A 15,369-nucleotide genomic window follows, 5' to 3' on the forward strand; every position below is an offset into this window, starting at 1 on the left:
GAAAGCACTTTAGCCTGAAACAGATGTGCGAAAGCGAGCTCCTAAATGTATTTTTTATTTTTTATTTGTGTGTGTGTGTGTGTTTGTGTATGTGGGAGATATTTTTGGTTCCTGCTAGGCTTCTTTGCAGCAAAGCCCCTTTCTAGAATTTACTTTCCTTTATTAGAGTTGCAGCTCAGCTTTGTGTGGGCCTCTGGGGGTTTTGGCCAGCCGTTGGCAATTTCTCTCAGACACCCAATTACCCCTGACGTCAATGCCGTCTCTCCCATCTCCCTTGGGTGCCCACATTTTTTCCTTTGTAACACTAATAGCTGACTAGCTAAGTGCCTGTTATTTCCTTGGCAGAAGATTTGATTGTGTTTTGGGCCGGATACTAAATCCAAAAACTATGTAAAAATGTCAATAGGTGAGTGCACATTGATTTCGGTTAGTCACAGTGATATTTGAGCCCCTTTGGGGGCTCTGTCTGGGGAAGTATTTTACAAGAAAGATAATATAACAGAAAATTACTGGAGCTGCACAGGTCTCTGGTGGATTTCTTAGGGGCCTGCTAAGTTTCTGTAGAATCAACAAATGCTTTATTAATCTAAATTTGCGGTTTTGTTCCTGCCTCTCTTCAGACGGTTCGGGCTCGCCGGAGGAGGCTCGGCGGGAGCGGGGTGGCTGGTGGCAGAGCCCATTCTGGCCGGGGCGGTGGGGAGGCCGGGGGCTGCACGGGCCCCCTCCTCGCCGGCCGAGGCCTGCGGCGGCAGATAACGCGGGGGACGGAGGGGGTCCCCGGCAGCTGCGCGGGCCCAGCGCTGACTGGGAGCGCCTGATAAGGGCCCCGCGCGGGAGCCAGCCGCCAGCACCGCACTGCCAGCACGCTGCGGGGCCACGGCGACTGGCGAAGAAAGTTAAACACAAGTGGTCCGGGGGCGGCGGGGAGGGCTGCGCTGGCAGATAATGGTAATTGATTGAATCACAGTCGCAGAGCAGCCTTGTTTTTCCTCGCAATTAATTTTTTTCTAATTTTCAGACCGAAGTATCCGAAGAGCTCAGGTTGCACCGAGCGCATGCTGCACTGAAAGATAATAAGCACATGCCCTCTTCAGCTTTTTGGGGGAAATTCAGGCCAAGAAAAGGCACAATTAAATAAAACGCACCCCCCTTAAAGTTACAAGCGTGTGGCTCCAAGCTCAGCAGAGCGTGCTTTTAAGGACAAGGAAAATCAATGGCTTTGTCAGCTTGCCGGGCTGTAGCTGGCTGGCTGCAGGGAATGAGAAGTCAATTTTGTCCACAAAGCCAGCGTACAGTGACACCAGAGAAGGGCATCGCCTGGGGACGTCAGCGCACGGCGGACGCGTGCACTGGACATTTCTTCAGCTCTTCTTCCTCTCCTCTTCCCCTCGCAGCCTCCTACCCCCTACAACAAGATGTGTGTAGAGGATAAGAGAGATTCGTACCGCTGGTATCTCATACCACTTCCTCTCCAGATTTATTTTCACCAGTTTAGATCCTTCTCACTCAGAGAAATCAGAATTTCTTTCTCTTTTTAAGGGGATCCCCCAATGTAGTGTTCAAGAGTAGCAGTATTTTGTGTACTTAAGGTAAATAAAACCTTTTATATTTTTTAGTCTTTGGAAATTGGATCCTCAAGCAGTAAAATCTTATGTCAGCACAGCATGTAGAGTGCAGGATACCTAATAACTAGTAAACCATTTAAAAAAGTCTTCTGCTTGATCAGACATGGTGCTTAACGTATAGTGCTGTATCCTGCCTAGTAGGTAATTAGTATTGAGGGGAAAAAGCCCCCCCTGTGGACCATGACACCATAGACCTAAACTGGCATTTTTTCATGTTAGATTTTTCTTTCTTCAGTGGAGGGCATTTCTTTGCCCATTTTAAAAATCATTCTCTAAGAAGTAACAGACTGTACAGAGGGTATTGTATATCTTAAATGAACCTTGCAAGCGCTAACAGTGTATTCTTCTTTTTCCCATGTAGGCACTGGGTAGGGTGGGCAGGCAAGCAGTGTTGTCATGCCAGAGGACTAGAAATCAAACGTGGGGTAGAAAAAAAGCCCCTAACCTGTGAAATAAATATTACCAGGGATTACAACAATCCACTTTTGCTGTGATTTGTTGGTTCCCATCCTAGAGCAATGTATGTGTGGATGTGCTGGTGAAATGAAGGAGGCTTATTTAGGCAAGGCATTCTGATTTATTTTACCGTGAAGGAGCTGGTGTTTTCACTGGTACTCATATTTTCCTGAGATTGGCAACAAAAGATTTCTTAGTGCGTGGGCTGAAGTTCATGGGATTTTTCTCAACTGCTGAAACAGTGGAGCATTTGCTAGCTGTTTGGGCAGGAGAAGGGTATCCTGAAGTCCTGAGCCTTTGGGCTGTGAAGCATAGCTGATATCCTGTTGAACAAACTATCAGGTCTCCTCTGCAAATAGAGCTGGTAATCTGCCTTGTCATGACCATTGGTTGTAAGAGGGGCAAGTCAGCTGTGAAGAAAAGACTTTCTTGAAGGCCATGTTAAAAAAACTTACGGCCTTAGGCCAAGGCAGCCATTGCTGATCAGCTTTAGGTGGGGACTTGGCTGGGTCTGGAGGGTCCTTGGGTGGAAAGATTTTTTGATTTCTCTATGTAGTCTTGAGAGCCTACTGTGCTACTGTTGCCAACCTCCCATCTTTGAAGTTCCATGTTCGAGTGTAATTAAACCCACAAATGTAACAAGACCACAGGCCTCTGTCTGGTCTATGTGGCCCTTGCAGTATGACTGACAGAGTGACACTGGCCTTCTTTGCCTTAAAGACAAGTGCTAAACTGCCCCTGGGCAGTAAGATGTGTTACTAGAGCAGTGCTCGGGAGCAGTCATTTCATCCTCCTCCAGTCTGTCCAAGTCTGGCCGGTGCTCTCAGTCTGTTGGCCTCAGAAGTGCTGACAGCGATGTGGAAAACAAGTTCCATAGTGAAAAGCATTGCAAGAACATTTGGATAGAGAAAAGCCAGTAAAATTCATGGAGGTAGCGTGCACTACACACTGCCCGCCTGTCTTCGTGCTCCCCCGGGCTATGGTGCGTTGCTGGCAGCAGAGCCGTAGCTGTTGGCGCTGAGCGCCCACTGAGCTGCCAGCCCTGCCCAGTGGGGAGCTCAGGGCTTCTGAAAACAGTTTTAAAATGGTTCCTGTGCTGAATTTTGGGGTATAAGTCTGTAGGATGCTGAGAAATGGCAGCCACAGGGGGCTGGAGGCGCAGACCTCTTGTGAACAAACTCCAGAAATAAAAGGGGGCAGGTTTTAGCTTAAAATCACACTAGAAAGCCCCACACTGGAGGGCCAGCCCCAGCACAAGGCGCGGTGGTGACTGCCGGTTTCCCTGCTGCCACCTCACACCAGAGCAGGCGCCGTGAGGCACCGGTCGCGCCTCAGCCTGCACGCAGCCAAGCAGCGTGCCAGCGGGACAACCCACACTGAGGTGGGAGCCACGCTGCAGACCCCCCTCGCCCTTCCGTGGGGCACAGGGGGGCCGCGGTGGCAGATGGGCAGTGTGGGGCTATGGGGAAGGAGGCGGTGGGGCCGGCACCGTGAGGGAAGAGGCCATGAGGAGCGCGTAGCCCAGGCAGGCAGGGGGATGTGGCAGCTGTGGCGGGGAGCAGGAAGGCGAGCGAGCGGAGGGCATGAGGCAAGTCTGAGGGGGGATGGCTGTGGAAACGGCCAGGTTTGTCTGACCCGGGTAGCCAGCAGAGACCTGGGTGAGTGGCGTGAGGTGGTGGCTGGGGTACAGCAGGGCTTCTGCCTTGTGTCCCTGTCCCTGCTGTGTCCGCATGGCGCCATGCGCACTGCCTGGCCCTCTGGTTCTGCTCCCCCGAGCTCAGGCCTGCAGGTTTCACTCGAGTTCAGGAAGTTGCAGGCGGCACCTGCTCTCTGCTCGCATTTTCCTTCTTCCTTCAAAGCAAGAGTAATCTTTGTTAACTAGACTGGAGATGGGGGGAATTACAGCGAGGGACTTGTACCTCAGGCAGCCCGAGTCCCCCCATCCTGTGTTATCCCCCCCACCTCCCCTTAGGCTTCCCCTCCCGTGTCACCCCAGGGGACCCAGGCCCAACGTCACACTCACTGCCTCCGTGGGCTGGGTGTTGCAGAGGTGAGGGTTCCCCCTCCCGGTGCTCCTGCTGTGAAGTGGGGCTGTGGGCTGCCAGCCCTGAGACCCCTGTAATAGGAACAAGCCCATAGGCCATCCCTGTAAAGGATTTTAAATAGGGGCATCAGTGTAAAGGATTTTAAATAGGGGCATCTCTGCTTTTGAGCTTCAAATAGAGCATCAGCTGATGAACAAAGTCTCAAAATTCCTTTAAAAAAGTGACTTTTATCTAGATTCCCATTTCTTTGCCTTTCCCAAAAAAGCTCAAAAGGCACGCTGTTTGTTAGGGTAGTAGATAAAGGAGGATTTCTCCCTTGAAACAGGAGGCTGTATGTTGATACCTTAAAGAAGAGGGTAGTTCGGTGGGAAACAAGCTTGTTTACTTGTTTTGCCAGATCCTGCCTTTTAAATGGACAGCAGGAGATAAGTAATGTACTAGGGTAAAAGCTGGGTGAATTCATGTAGCAGTGAAGGTAGGAGAGTAGTAACGGGTTAGAAGCTGCTTGGGAGGTGGCAATGAGTGAGGGGGAAATATCAACATGATAGGGAACAGAAAAGGGAAAAATGGAGAGGTAAACAAAACACCAGCAAAATGATTTCTATCCCTCTGGTAGGGACTTGGGGAGATTTATCAGTGAAGCATCTCCTGCTTTTCCTGGGACGTTTCCTTTTCCCTGCTTTGTTATAAACCTATGTGGCCTCCCAGGCCGGGTTTCCTTCCATTCCTGGGTGTGGGTTGTATCTGTTGGCAGACAAAACCATCATTAAGGTATTCAGTTGAATATTCTGAAATTAGGATTTGAGGTTGTTCTTGCCATATAATTCAGAGTCTCACTCAAGTCACAGCCAGAACGTTACATCTGCCCCGGAGAATAAGGAGGAAATTCACCAGGTTATTTTAAGTTGGTGCTGTGGAAGCATGCAGGAATATGTCCAAGTTAAACTCAAAGGGAAAAGTTTGGATTGGTTGCAGATTTTATCAGATATATAGTTGCATTAGAGCCTCACATGAATCTTTAAAAATATTTTAGAATTGAAAAACATAATAAGCAGAATTCTTTATTCAAAAATGTATCAATATGAATATATGAATATCTTAAAGAAGTATATTATATCAGTGTGAGAGGGCACGTTCAGTAAGGCATCGGTCTATTTACATTTGAGATAGCCACGTGTACATACACGATATATTCTGGCAGCATCTGTAATTATTAAGAAGCATCAGAGTTATGCTTTTGTCTTTTAGTTGTATGGAAGTCTGCAGGACAGTTGTTATTTCTTCTTGATCTTTTGATAACATGAGGGCTGGGTTGAATCTGTCCTGACTGACTGAACAATAGTGTCTTTCTGAAAGATGTAATCTTACATCTTAATTTCCTAATCTTGGAATATGCATTCAGTTCACTCACCTGGGTCATCCTGTAATTTTTACAAAATGTCTTTTTTTTTTTTTTTGTCTGGATCTTCATTATACTGGGAATTGCCTCTCAGTTGATTGCCAAGCATTCACCCTCTCTTTTATATTGCTATAATAGCCCCACATCACCCTTAGTTTTAGATTCACAGAGCTGGTAGACAGACCAGTTGGAAAGGCACATGAATGACTTCAGGGAGAGACAGACTTATATGCTCTGACCATGGAGATGACGCAAAAGTAGAGGAGGAGATGGGAAGAGGATTAGCATGGTCTTGAAATCTTGAAAGGGAGGCTGAAGGATTGCATGGCAGAGAGAGGTTAGAATAACAGAATTAGAGATAGGAAGGACAGAGGCTGTGAGATGGGGTGGTAACTGTCAAGAGGAAGATCAGAAATGGCAAACCAGTGTGGGGAGGGAAGAAGGGGAAAAGACTGGTAAAGGTAGAGTGGGTCCAGAGTCGGCAACTAAGAAGTGAAACACAAAGGCTAAGGTTTTTGACTCAAGAGAAGAAATGAGTAAAATGGAATGAGTAACTTCAGCAGAGGATAATATCTCCCACACAACATCAGAAACTTAGTCGAAGGAAGAAATATACTTTATTTTATTTTTCTGTGCTTTTGGCTAGGCAATTCTGTCAACCACTGAGCACTGCTCTGCTTTCTTTTCCAAAATTGACTGCTGCCACATTACCTCCCTGAGGCACTGTTGTAGGAATGGACTTGGGGAACAAACATCTCACTTCTGGAGAGCATGACGTGGTAGTATCTTCTCTGCCCAGTGACAGACGGGCTTCCAGGAGCGAGGCTGCTACAGTAATTTTACTTATAAAGTATCATCCAAAATAAGGAATACATTGATATACCCTGTGACTTTATGGTGGTAGCATCAAACTAATTTTGACGAACAGTTTATGGAGAGGTGAACTCCATACATCCTTTCCAGAGTAAATTATTCTGTGACTGTATAATCCTTCTCAAAAAAAAAAAATCTGTAGCAGAATGGTAAGTTTGAATATGATCCTTCTCAAAAAAAAAAAATCTGTAGCAGAATGGGAAGTTTGAATTTTGTTTCTGGTCCAGTTTGAAGGGCCTTAATGAGCAGTAGTCTGTTCTTAGAAGGTTAAAGGAGAATTAACCAGGTGATTGACTTCCACAATCAAAATCAGGACTCCGCAATCCCAATAGCAAATGTTGCTTGAGTTCCCTGGGATAAATAACTAGATTAGCTTTACAAGACACCCTTCTCTTGAGTTGGAGTTGGAGACTACTTCAGGACTTTGCAGTTCTGACTGCAAAGACCCTTTGCAGCAATACCCCTGGGTTTCCAGAAAGTGAGACAGGAGAAGGCACACGTGCTCCCAGTGACGGCAGCTTGAGCTCATTAGTTGTGATTTTTAGATAGGCTGGCACTGTCTCAACAGCCTTCTTTCACAGTTTTGGCCTTTCCAGATTACTTATCTAGGGGAGAAGCATACTTTCCGTTCGTGCTTAGCCTTCTTCAGTTATGGATGTCATTGAGCTTGGAGCCCCCACAAAGCCCATCACTGCTTGGGCAGCTCCTTAAATGTACTGTCAAAGTTGCAAGGGAAAGACACAAAGCAGAGGTAACTCTTCCATACAGATCTTTACTTCTTGCAAATAAGTTCCTAACGTCTTTTGAACGAGCACATCAAAAATATCTGAACTATTAGAAAATTATTTCCACCCATGAATGAGCATGTAGGTATTTTTCTGATGAGATAAAAAAATCTGAGTCTTATTCTGCACCATCCCTATTAGTTTGCTCTTCGTTTAATTTATTCTTATTGATTCATCTTGGAGTGTTTTGGAAGATTGCTCAGCATCTATCTATGTATTTCATGGGACAGTCTATGGAAAGGACAGAACATTTGCTGAGGAGCCTTTACTGCTGACTGCATTTCCCCCAATATAATTCCCTGTTCAGTGCTGAGGCTTTGAGTGAGCTCGTTGAGCTTCCTTTTGAACCCATCATGGATTTTTCTTTGTATTTTATTTCCTTTAAAGTTTATTTCCTTCCTTATGGTGGCCACCTTTTGCCAAACAAGTAAGGCACTCCAGTTCTTCCTGGCTTTTGCCCCATCCCAAAAAGATGGTGGTGGCTGTATGACTGAATCGCAAATTTTCCCCAGAGCGATCTCTGATTTCTTTTCAATCAGTTCATTTAATTGACCGTGTTTATTTCCCTAGCCCCTGTGGCTCCCTGAGTGTAGCTGTTCGTCAGAAGCTGGATGTTAAGCATCCTTCTCATGTTTTACCTGGAGACTTTCTTATACCATCTCATCTGTTCTTAGCATTTGGGGCTAAGCCCAAAAGGGAAACTCTCTCAATCAAAAGGCTATCTAAATGGATAATGCGATACTTTGAGACCTGTTACAAGGAGGCAAATGTCCCAGTCCCACTGCTCCCATGTTTATCCCACCAGAGCAATGGCAGCTTTGAAGGCTTGCTTGGGCAAGGTTCCCAACGCGGATGTTTGCAAGACAGCTAACTGGAACTCGGTACGCTCAGTACCTAGCGTACTGCTTAGATGTAGAGCCTAGGCAGGATGCCCACTTAGGAAAGCAGCTTTGTAGTCTGTATTTGCTTAATTTAGTCCTCAGCTGTCCTCCTGAGAATGGCTGTTCACTGCATGTTAGTGCCCAAGAGCAGGAAACAGTGGAGGCAACTTTCAAGAGAAAGAAGATGAAGCAACTTGGCACTCGTTGCAGTTTGGAGGCTAAATTGCCTCTTAAAGCACCACCCTTACTGCTTGTCTAAGGGGTTTCCAAGATGAAAATAGGATGGGGAGAAGGATGTCTTTGTGTCCTGTGTTCCCCTTTCCTAGATAGATGTTGTCTTGGTGACATTAGTTGCCTTCTTTAAAGTCTATAAAATTCTGTTTGAATGCTTTTCATGCTCTAGTTTGGCATACAGCATAAATCCAAGCAAACTGACCCGAGACAGAAATACATTTTCCTCTTCACTGACTTCTGTCTGCAGCCACTGCTGGTATCTATATTAGTAAACACACTTTCTTGGGAACATCCTGGCTCTATTCTTTTCCAAGATCTTTGTAAAAGTGATAATGCACCATTATTTCCTAGAAAGACTGGTCAGCTTCTTACACAGGAATTTCTAAATCATTGTCCTATTTTTTCCCAGTACTGCTTTTTTATTGCGTCTTATAAAAACAAACATAAGTCAAGAGTAATTAGAGAGAAACGCACTGCATTTGGAACGCAAATAGAAGGAAATAAATGCTGCGATGCGCCACTCCAATCAGTGGTCATATACCCAAATTTCAATTTTGACGGCTGAGTTAAATAAAAGGGATCCTTTTAAATAGCAGGCTCTTAATTATTTATGAAAGGTAAACCTGAACGTTTGACTTCATTGCAATAATACAGCTAGTTTAATTTTTTATTATTTTTCAGCTTGCAGCCAGCGTGCTGGAGTAAGTTATTTGCAGTGTGTTTTTAAAGTCCATATTGAAATATTAGCCACAACTGTCTGCTGTGTATAAAAAGGGGGGGGGGATATGTTTGAAGTTTAATCATGCTTCTACTTACGCTCAGTCCCAGAGCAATCCTTTTTTCTGCTGCTGAGCTCAAACAGCTAGTAGCCAGGTTTGATCTGCTGCCCCACGGAGCAGTGCCCTATGTGAATTTGAAGTTTTCTCAACCCGGGAGGCCTGCAAATAAAGACTAGCCTCAGGTAGCCAGCTCTCTCCTTCCCAAAGCAGCTCCCGGGGCGCTGCCTGGAGCAGTCCTCCTGAAATTGTTTCAGGCGATTGCTATAGACTATCTCCACTACTGCCCCTCTTACCCCTCCTTCCCTCTCCTCCTCCTGGCATAAGGGAGGAGTTTTGGAGTCCAGGAGTCCTATTTGACTGTAATAAAATGAAAAAATAAAAAGCAGAGCAGTTTGTAGGGAACTGGCACAGACTGTGGAAACGGGAGCCACAGCAAGACAAAACCCAGTGGCCTTCAAAACTTTTTTCCCTTCTTTTTCACCACATGACTTGGAGGATGTGGACAGTAATTAAAGGACCCCCTAGCTCCTCATTTTCTGTGCCTGCTCCTTTGATCTGGTTCGTGTCGGGTAGCTATTTTCATTGTTCCTGTCTTTTCTTTTATTCTCACCCAGCCCCTTTGATGTGAGCAATGATGATCTTTAATTCCAAAATAGGAGATGGGCAGGATAGCAGTACTGGCCTTACATAATGCATCTTTCACATCTTATTTTTAAACTTGAGCATAATAGGTGTAAGTTGGAGCGTGGGGAGCGTTAACCCTTTACGAGCAGGGGAGCTGCTGAGGAGGTTAAGAGCCTAGCCCTTGCGGTAGCGTCAGGCAGGTTAATCTTCTGCAGATGCCTACAGATGCAGTCGTGAAAAAGATGATCATTATTATTTTTGTTCAAATATGATGGATCTCTAACTATAATCTGGAGGGAGTTTGTCCTAATTGTTCCCATGTGGGAAAAATGTGCTGAGAAAGAACAGTAAAGCTAATGCAGTTATTCTGACTGGCTTCACTTGGCAGCACAGTGGGAGCGAGGCATACTGTTTATTACTGTATGTTAATAAACTATAAGGGACAAGCTGCGAGCGGCGCCTTATAAACAGTTAGCTCAGGTAGGGTAGATAGCAGCGCGGAGGTTATCAGGAACGGTAGCAGGCGGGAAGGGCTGGAGGTTCTTGTTGTCGCCTTGAAACCCCACAAGTCCACCACGTCCCCGTGCACGGCGCGTTTAGCCGAGGGCGTGCGAATAGCGCCTGCGCTCGAGCGGCTGGCACACGCGGCGCCCTGCCCTGCGGCACCCGGGCGGGTGCGAGCGGCCGGGGGCACGCGGAGCGCCCCCACGCAGCGACCCCAGCGCCGCTCGTCTCGGGGACGCCCCCGTGCCGCGCTCAACCCCCGCTGGGGTCCCGCCAGGCGGCGCGGCGCCCCCGGGGGAGGCAGGCGGTGGCGGCAGAGCCCCTTCGCCGGGGGTCCCGGGGGGCTGCCCTGGGAGGCGCCGCGTTAGCGCGCTCCCCATCTGCCCCGGCGGCGCCTGCTCCCCGCGGGCCCCAGCGACAATGGCTCCCGCTGCCTGCGCCCGCCGCCCGGGGCCCGCCGACGTTTGCAAGGCTCGCTCCTCGCAGCGCCGTTCGCTCGGGGAACCCGCCTGTGGTTGTAAGCGCGTAGCCCTGGATTTTCCAAACTCCACGACTCGAGGCGCCCGCGTCCAGTTTCACTGGAAATGCCACGAAGGGAGGGCTGAGCTTTTCGCAGTGCCTTTTTATTGTTTTTTATTTTTTTTTGCAGGATCCGTGACTCTGGAAATTCAGAAAATTAGGTGTCTCCTGCTCAGCCACCTAAACATTACTGTTTGAACATTTTGTTAGGTTTTTCCATGTTGAGAAGCAGATGTAAATGGACAGCAATTAACACCCTCCTGCCCCCCCCCCCCCCCCCCCCCCCCCAACGTATTGCCTCTGTTTTCCTGGGAAAATTAACTTGCAGCAAAATACAGCAAATTGTCAATAAGACATAACAAAGAAGCAATGAGGACTGCGAAGGTTACGTGTAGCAATGGAAAGAGGATAATACGCAGCTTGATGTGTCTGATTATGGCTTAGTTTAGTATCTGCCTTTTTATTTTCATTCATAAAATATGCAATGCACAAGCACCTCCATGAGTGAAACGATGTTATATGTGGATTTGTACCCTCATGACACCAGCACTTTTAGGAACATAAAATGCACAATATGTTTGTGTGTTTCTTAAAATAACAGCTGCTTATTAGATATCTTTCAGGGAGACTCTTACTCTGCGTTACAGTCCTGCATCAGGAAAGTACTTCAGCAGATGCCTAACTTCAGCACGTGACTGGACACGTAGGCTTTGCAGCCTGTGCTTGCTTAACGCCGGGCACATGCTTAAATACTTTGCTGAACTGGGGCCAAGGCAGATGTAGTGAATACCTATATAATTAACTTTGCTAAATGGCTTACAATATGCCACTTGTTTCTATGTGCTTTTAGATTTCCCACTTGATTATCATTTGGGCTGAACTTCTGGGTGTTTGTCCTTGTCTGTGGATCTCTCTCTTTCTTTTTTCCTTTTAATTCAAACAATTCCCTCAGAATTTTTCTGCGTTAGGAGTGAAGTAAGAAAAATCTCTTCTAGTTCTTCCAGTACAGTCCATCTTTAGTACCAGCAGTTTTGTAGCTGTGGTGATCCATGGAAATGCAGGAAGGAAGGGTTGTAGAAATAATATTTTACTGGAGCAGCTTCTAGAGTTGGAAAAAGTAGACACGCTTCTAAGACCTGGCAAAGGGACGTGGAACCTGAAATCTTGTCCGCTTTTTCCAACGATATCAGCTAATCTAATAATAAAAGCTTCTAGGGTGATGTAATTTCTTTTTTTAGACAGGGCAAAACAAACACTGAAATTGGAAAGGGGAAAGTTGGCACTAACACATTCCTCAATGAGTACTGGAGTCTTTTCTTGAGTTGGAAAGGAAAGGAAAAATTACTCTTTCTAAAACAACCCTGTTTTAAGGGCTCGAGCACGCCCAGATAGCCTCTAGTTAGGTTTCAGCAGCCTAATGAAGCCTGCCTTTTTTGTGATTTCCCTGCACATACTCCCTGCCTGCCTTGATTGGCAGCTGGGTAGCAGACCTCTGCAGCTGTGACAATTTGCCTGAGGGAGACTGTAAGTGTCTCATTGAAACTTGCATTGTAAAATCCTCCAAAATGCCTCCCATAATATTAGGCACAGGAGAAAAACACAGGTGTGAAAAACTTTCACAGATCCCACGAGTTCAATGTCTCTTGGCAGCTTTGGTGGATTCGGTGTTATTATATAAATTTAAAACTTACATTTACGAAAAAGAATTTGTTCCGTCTTCTGTCACAAGGAGCAGGGGGGAAACCCGTCAGTGCTCGCCTTCGTGAGGATGATGAGGGCGGGCTGCCCTCGGGGGCAGCTTGCCCACCTGCCCTGAGCCCATGGCAGGCCCAGCACTGAGGACACGGGTGTCCCCGTGCCGAGGACGCGGGTGTCCCCATGCCGAGGCATTTCCCCGTCAGAGCACCGCTCTAGGAGCGCATACTTCCCGAGCGAAGGCACAGCCTCGTGCCCTCCAAAAACGAGCGTTCGGTGATCGCTTCGGCTTCCACTGACGGAGGAATTGGAAAATCTAAGTGGTACGTCAGTGAAATCAACCTTCCTCTGTGTATGTAAGATTTTATAGCTTTCTCCTCTTCCTCTGGTTAAGTAGCTTAATATACTGCTCGTTAGCACAGCGCATATTTGATATATAGCGTTGCCAGCAGTGCTATGAGACGAGTCGCGGCTTCTGAATGCCTGATGTGTTTGCTGGTTTGTTTGCTGCTAACTGCGTGCCTGCATGCTACAGCCACTTCGTTTCTTACGTCTGCCATAAATGAAGCTCGAGATGACTGCAGCCTTCAGATGTAGCGCTTTAACAGTCTCAACACAATATTCAGCAATGAAAGTTTTGAGGAAGTGCGAGCAGCTAAATTTAGACTGAAGAAATGTGCCTGATTTGAGTGACCTGTGGATATGCTGATACGTGGAAGTTTCCCCATGAGCCAGCCAGGCTTTATTTGTTGCTTAAAGGGAGGAGATTTTAGTTAAGTTGGAACATTTGATTTGCTTGCTTGAATTGGTTTTGATTAGTGACTGAGTGCAAGGTTAAGCTATAATAACATATCCGTTGTAATAAAATCATGTTGGTGAGTGATACATGCAGCTAAAAAGATTTAGATAAACTAGTCTGTTCAACAAATATCATTTGGAAATGCTTTGGAAATAAACACATTAAATAGATAAGAATTAAAGGCACGTTTAGATTTTTGTAACTCTTTCTGGGGCTAAGATTTTTGTCGTGAGACTGGCTCTTTCTGACAAGCTGGGCTAACCAGGCAGCATGGCTGAAACCCTGATAAAAGAGAAACTGTTTTGAATTTAGTAACGAAAAAAGCATTAATGCATCACTGAATTTCTGTTGGGGTAAACTTGTGCCAGACCCAGTGACTAGTTAGGGTTGAAAATAACAAGCCCTGTCAAATTCTAAATCAAAATGATTTTCCAAAGTTTCTTGAGACCCTTTGTACGCATTGCCTTCCCTCCTGAACTACACTCTTTCGTCAGCTCAAAGATCAATAGCGCTGCTGTAATAGGCAGATTTTGTGACTTGATAGTTGCAGTAGGGCTGTGGCTGTTTCAGTTCCAGATTTTTATGGCAGCTTTCTGCTTTCAGTGCTTTCTGCAGACTGTCCTCTGACAGACCACGGAACCTGTGCTGATGTATAGTGATTTAATGTACTGTAAACTACACAAGAGGGCTCAGTTTCATGGATGTGTAAAGCTTTTGTATAAATCGTTTTAGTGGTGTCAATTGAGAAGTTGAACTCCAAGTTCAATTGAACGTTAGTGATAGCAGCTGAAAGCTGAACTTGAATTACTCACTTATCAAGGCTGTCTCATTTTGTAGTAACATTTTAAACAAACTTTGCTGAGCAGTTCAGTATTATGTGGTATTATGGATTGGATTTCACGGATGGGGAAACCGAGGCATGAAGCTATTGAACTCCTTCCCTCCAGGCAGGCAGGAGAGCATCGGCAGGATGCAGAGCCTGCTCCTAGTGCTGCTTGTGTGCTGCAATTGGGTGGTGCTGCCTCCTTTTCTCGTGGGAGGGTGCCGTTTGTCAAAGGGAGGGTGGCTTGTTTTTTTTTTTATTGGGGGAAAGAAACTGATGTAAATGGCAAGGCTGGGGAAAAGCGGTTGTCTTCTCTCGTACGGCTATGGCGGCAGCGAGTGTGTTGTCATGTTCCTCTACTTACCAAATAAATAAATAAAACTGCAAAGGAAACGGTAGTTTTGAAAAAAGCTGGAGTCTAGAGCATCTGTTTTGTACTGTATTTTTTTTTTCCATGGTCTCTTCCTATAATTTACATCGAAAACGGTAAATGACAGAATTTGGCAGAATCGGATATCTACAGTAGAGCTTAATGGTCATGTAGCAGGGAATAAATAAAGCCCCTCAAGCCCGCTTAGCTCTCGCACATGCACGTGAGCAGGGGCGGGGGGAAGGATTGTTGTGTTTTTCTTGGAAAAGGACCTTTTCGGTTTCTCCTAATCTGGCACCTGGAGGTCCAGCTGTGCTAGCTTGAGGCTGTGTGCAGGCTCATGCACGGGCAAGATGATGGACAGATCGCTGTACAAGTCAAAGCGTTGTATATCTCTACAGGCAATATATATAGCTATATTTGTGAATAGTGGCAGTGGAAAATGGGAGGTGGAATAACTCTTCAGACAGTGATTTGCCAGTAGTGCTACGGTCTGTACTGGTTTCTGTTGCGATTCGCTGAGGACCGGCAGCGTGTGGATTTTCCTGCTTTGCTCGCTAGTGCTACAGCAGCCACGGAGCTGTTGCGACTGCCATCCCTGCTTCCCGTCTCCATGAACTGACTGTAAATTATTTTCCCTGGGTTGCAGCTCTGCACATGGCCTGGCAATGTGTCATCCTGGTTACGTGTGGCGTGGTCCTCCGCTGATTTATACCGGTTCTACTTCAGTGTGTTTCCATTGGCTTAATTCGATGGCAGTATTCCTAATTTACTTGGGTATGAGTAAGAGTATCGGGTTCATTACTTCTAACAGTTTAGTTCTCTTGATTTATTTTTGTTCTTCAGTCACACAAATGCCAAGGTTAATTTGCTCTTAAACACTTGATTTCCTAGGACATAAAAGTGACTCCATATTTAAAGAAGAAAATAGAGAAAGGTTTTATTCTGCAGAGTGGTC

At 46.2% G+C, this 15,369-nt stretch overlaps 1 protein-coding gene across 3 annotated transcripts in view; it reads left to right on the forward strand.

Annotated features, from left to right (window-relative positions):
* The window catches only part of ZNF423 (zinc finger protein 423), a 214,601-nt gene that overhangs the window by 78,559 nt on the left and 120,673 nt on the right, over positions 1-15,369 (forward strand). The gene's annotated exons all lie outside the window — the stretch shown is intronic.

The sequence above is a fragment of the Cygnus olor genome, chromosome 12 (genome assembly GCF_009769625.2).
Source record: "Cygnus olor isolate bCygOlo1 chromosome 12, bCygOlo1.pri.v2, whole genome shotgun sequence".
Classification (NCBI taxonomy): Eukaryota; Metazoa; Chordata; class Aves; order Anseriformes; family Anatidae; genus Cygnus; species Cygnus olor.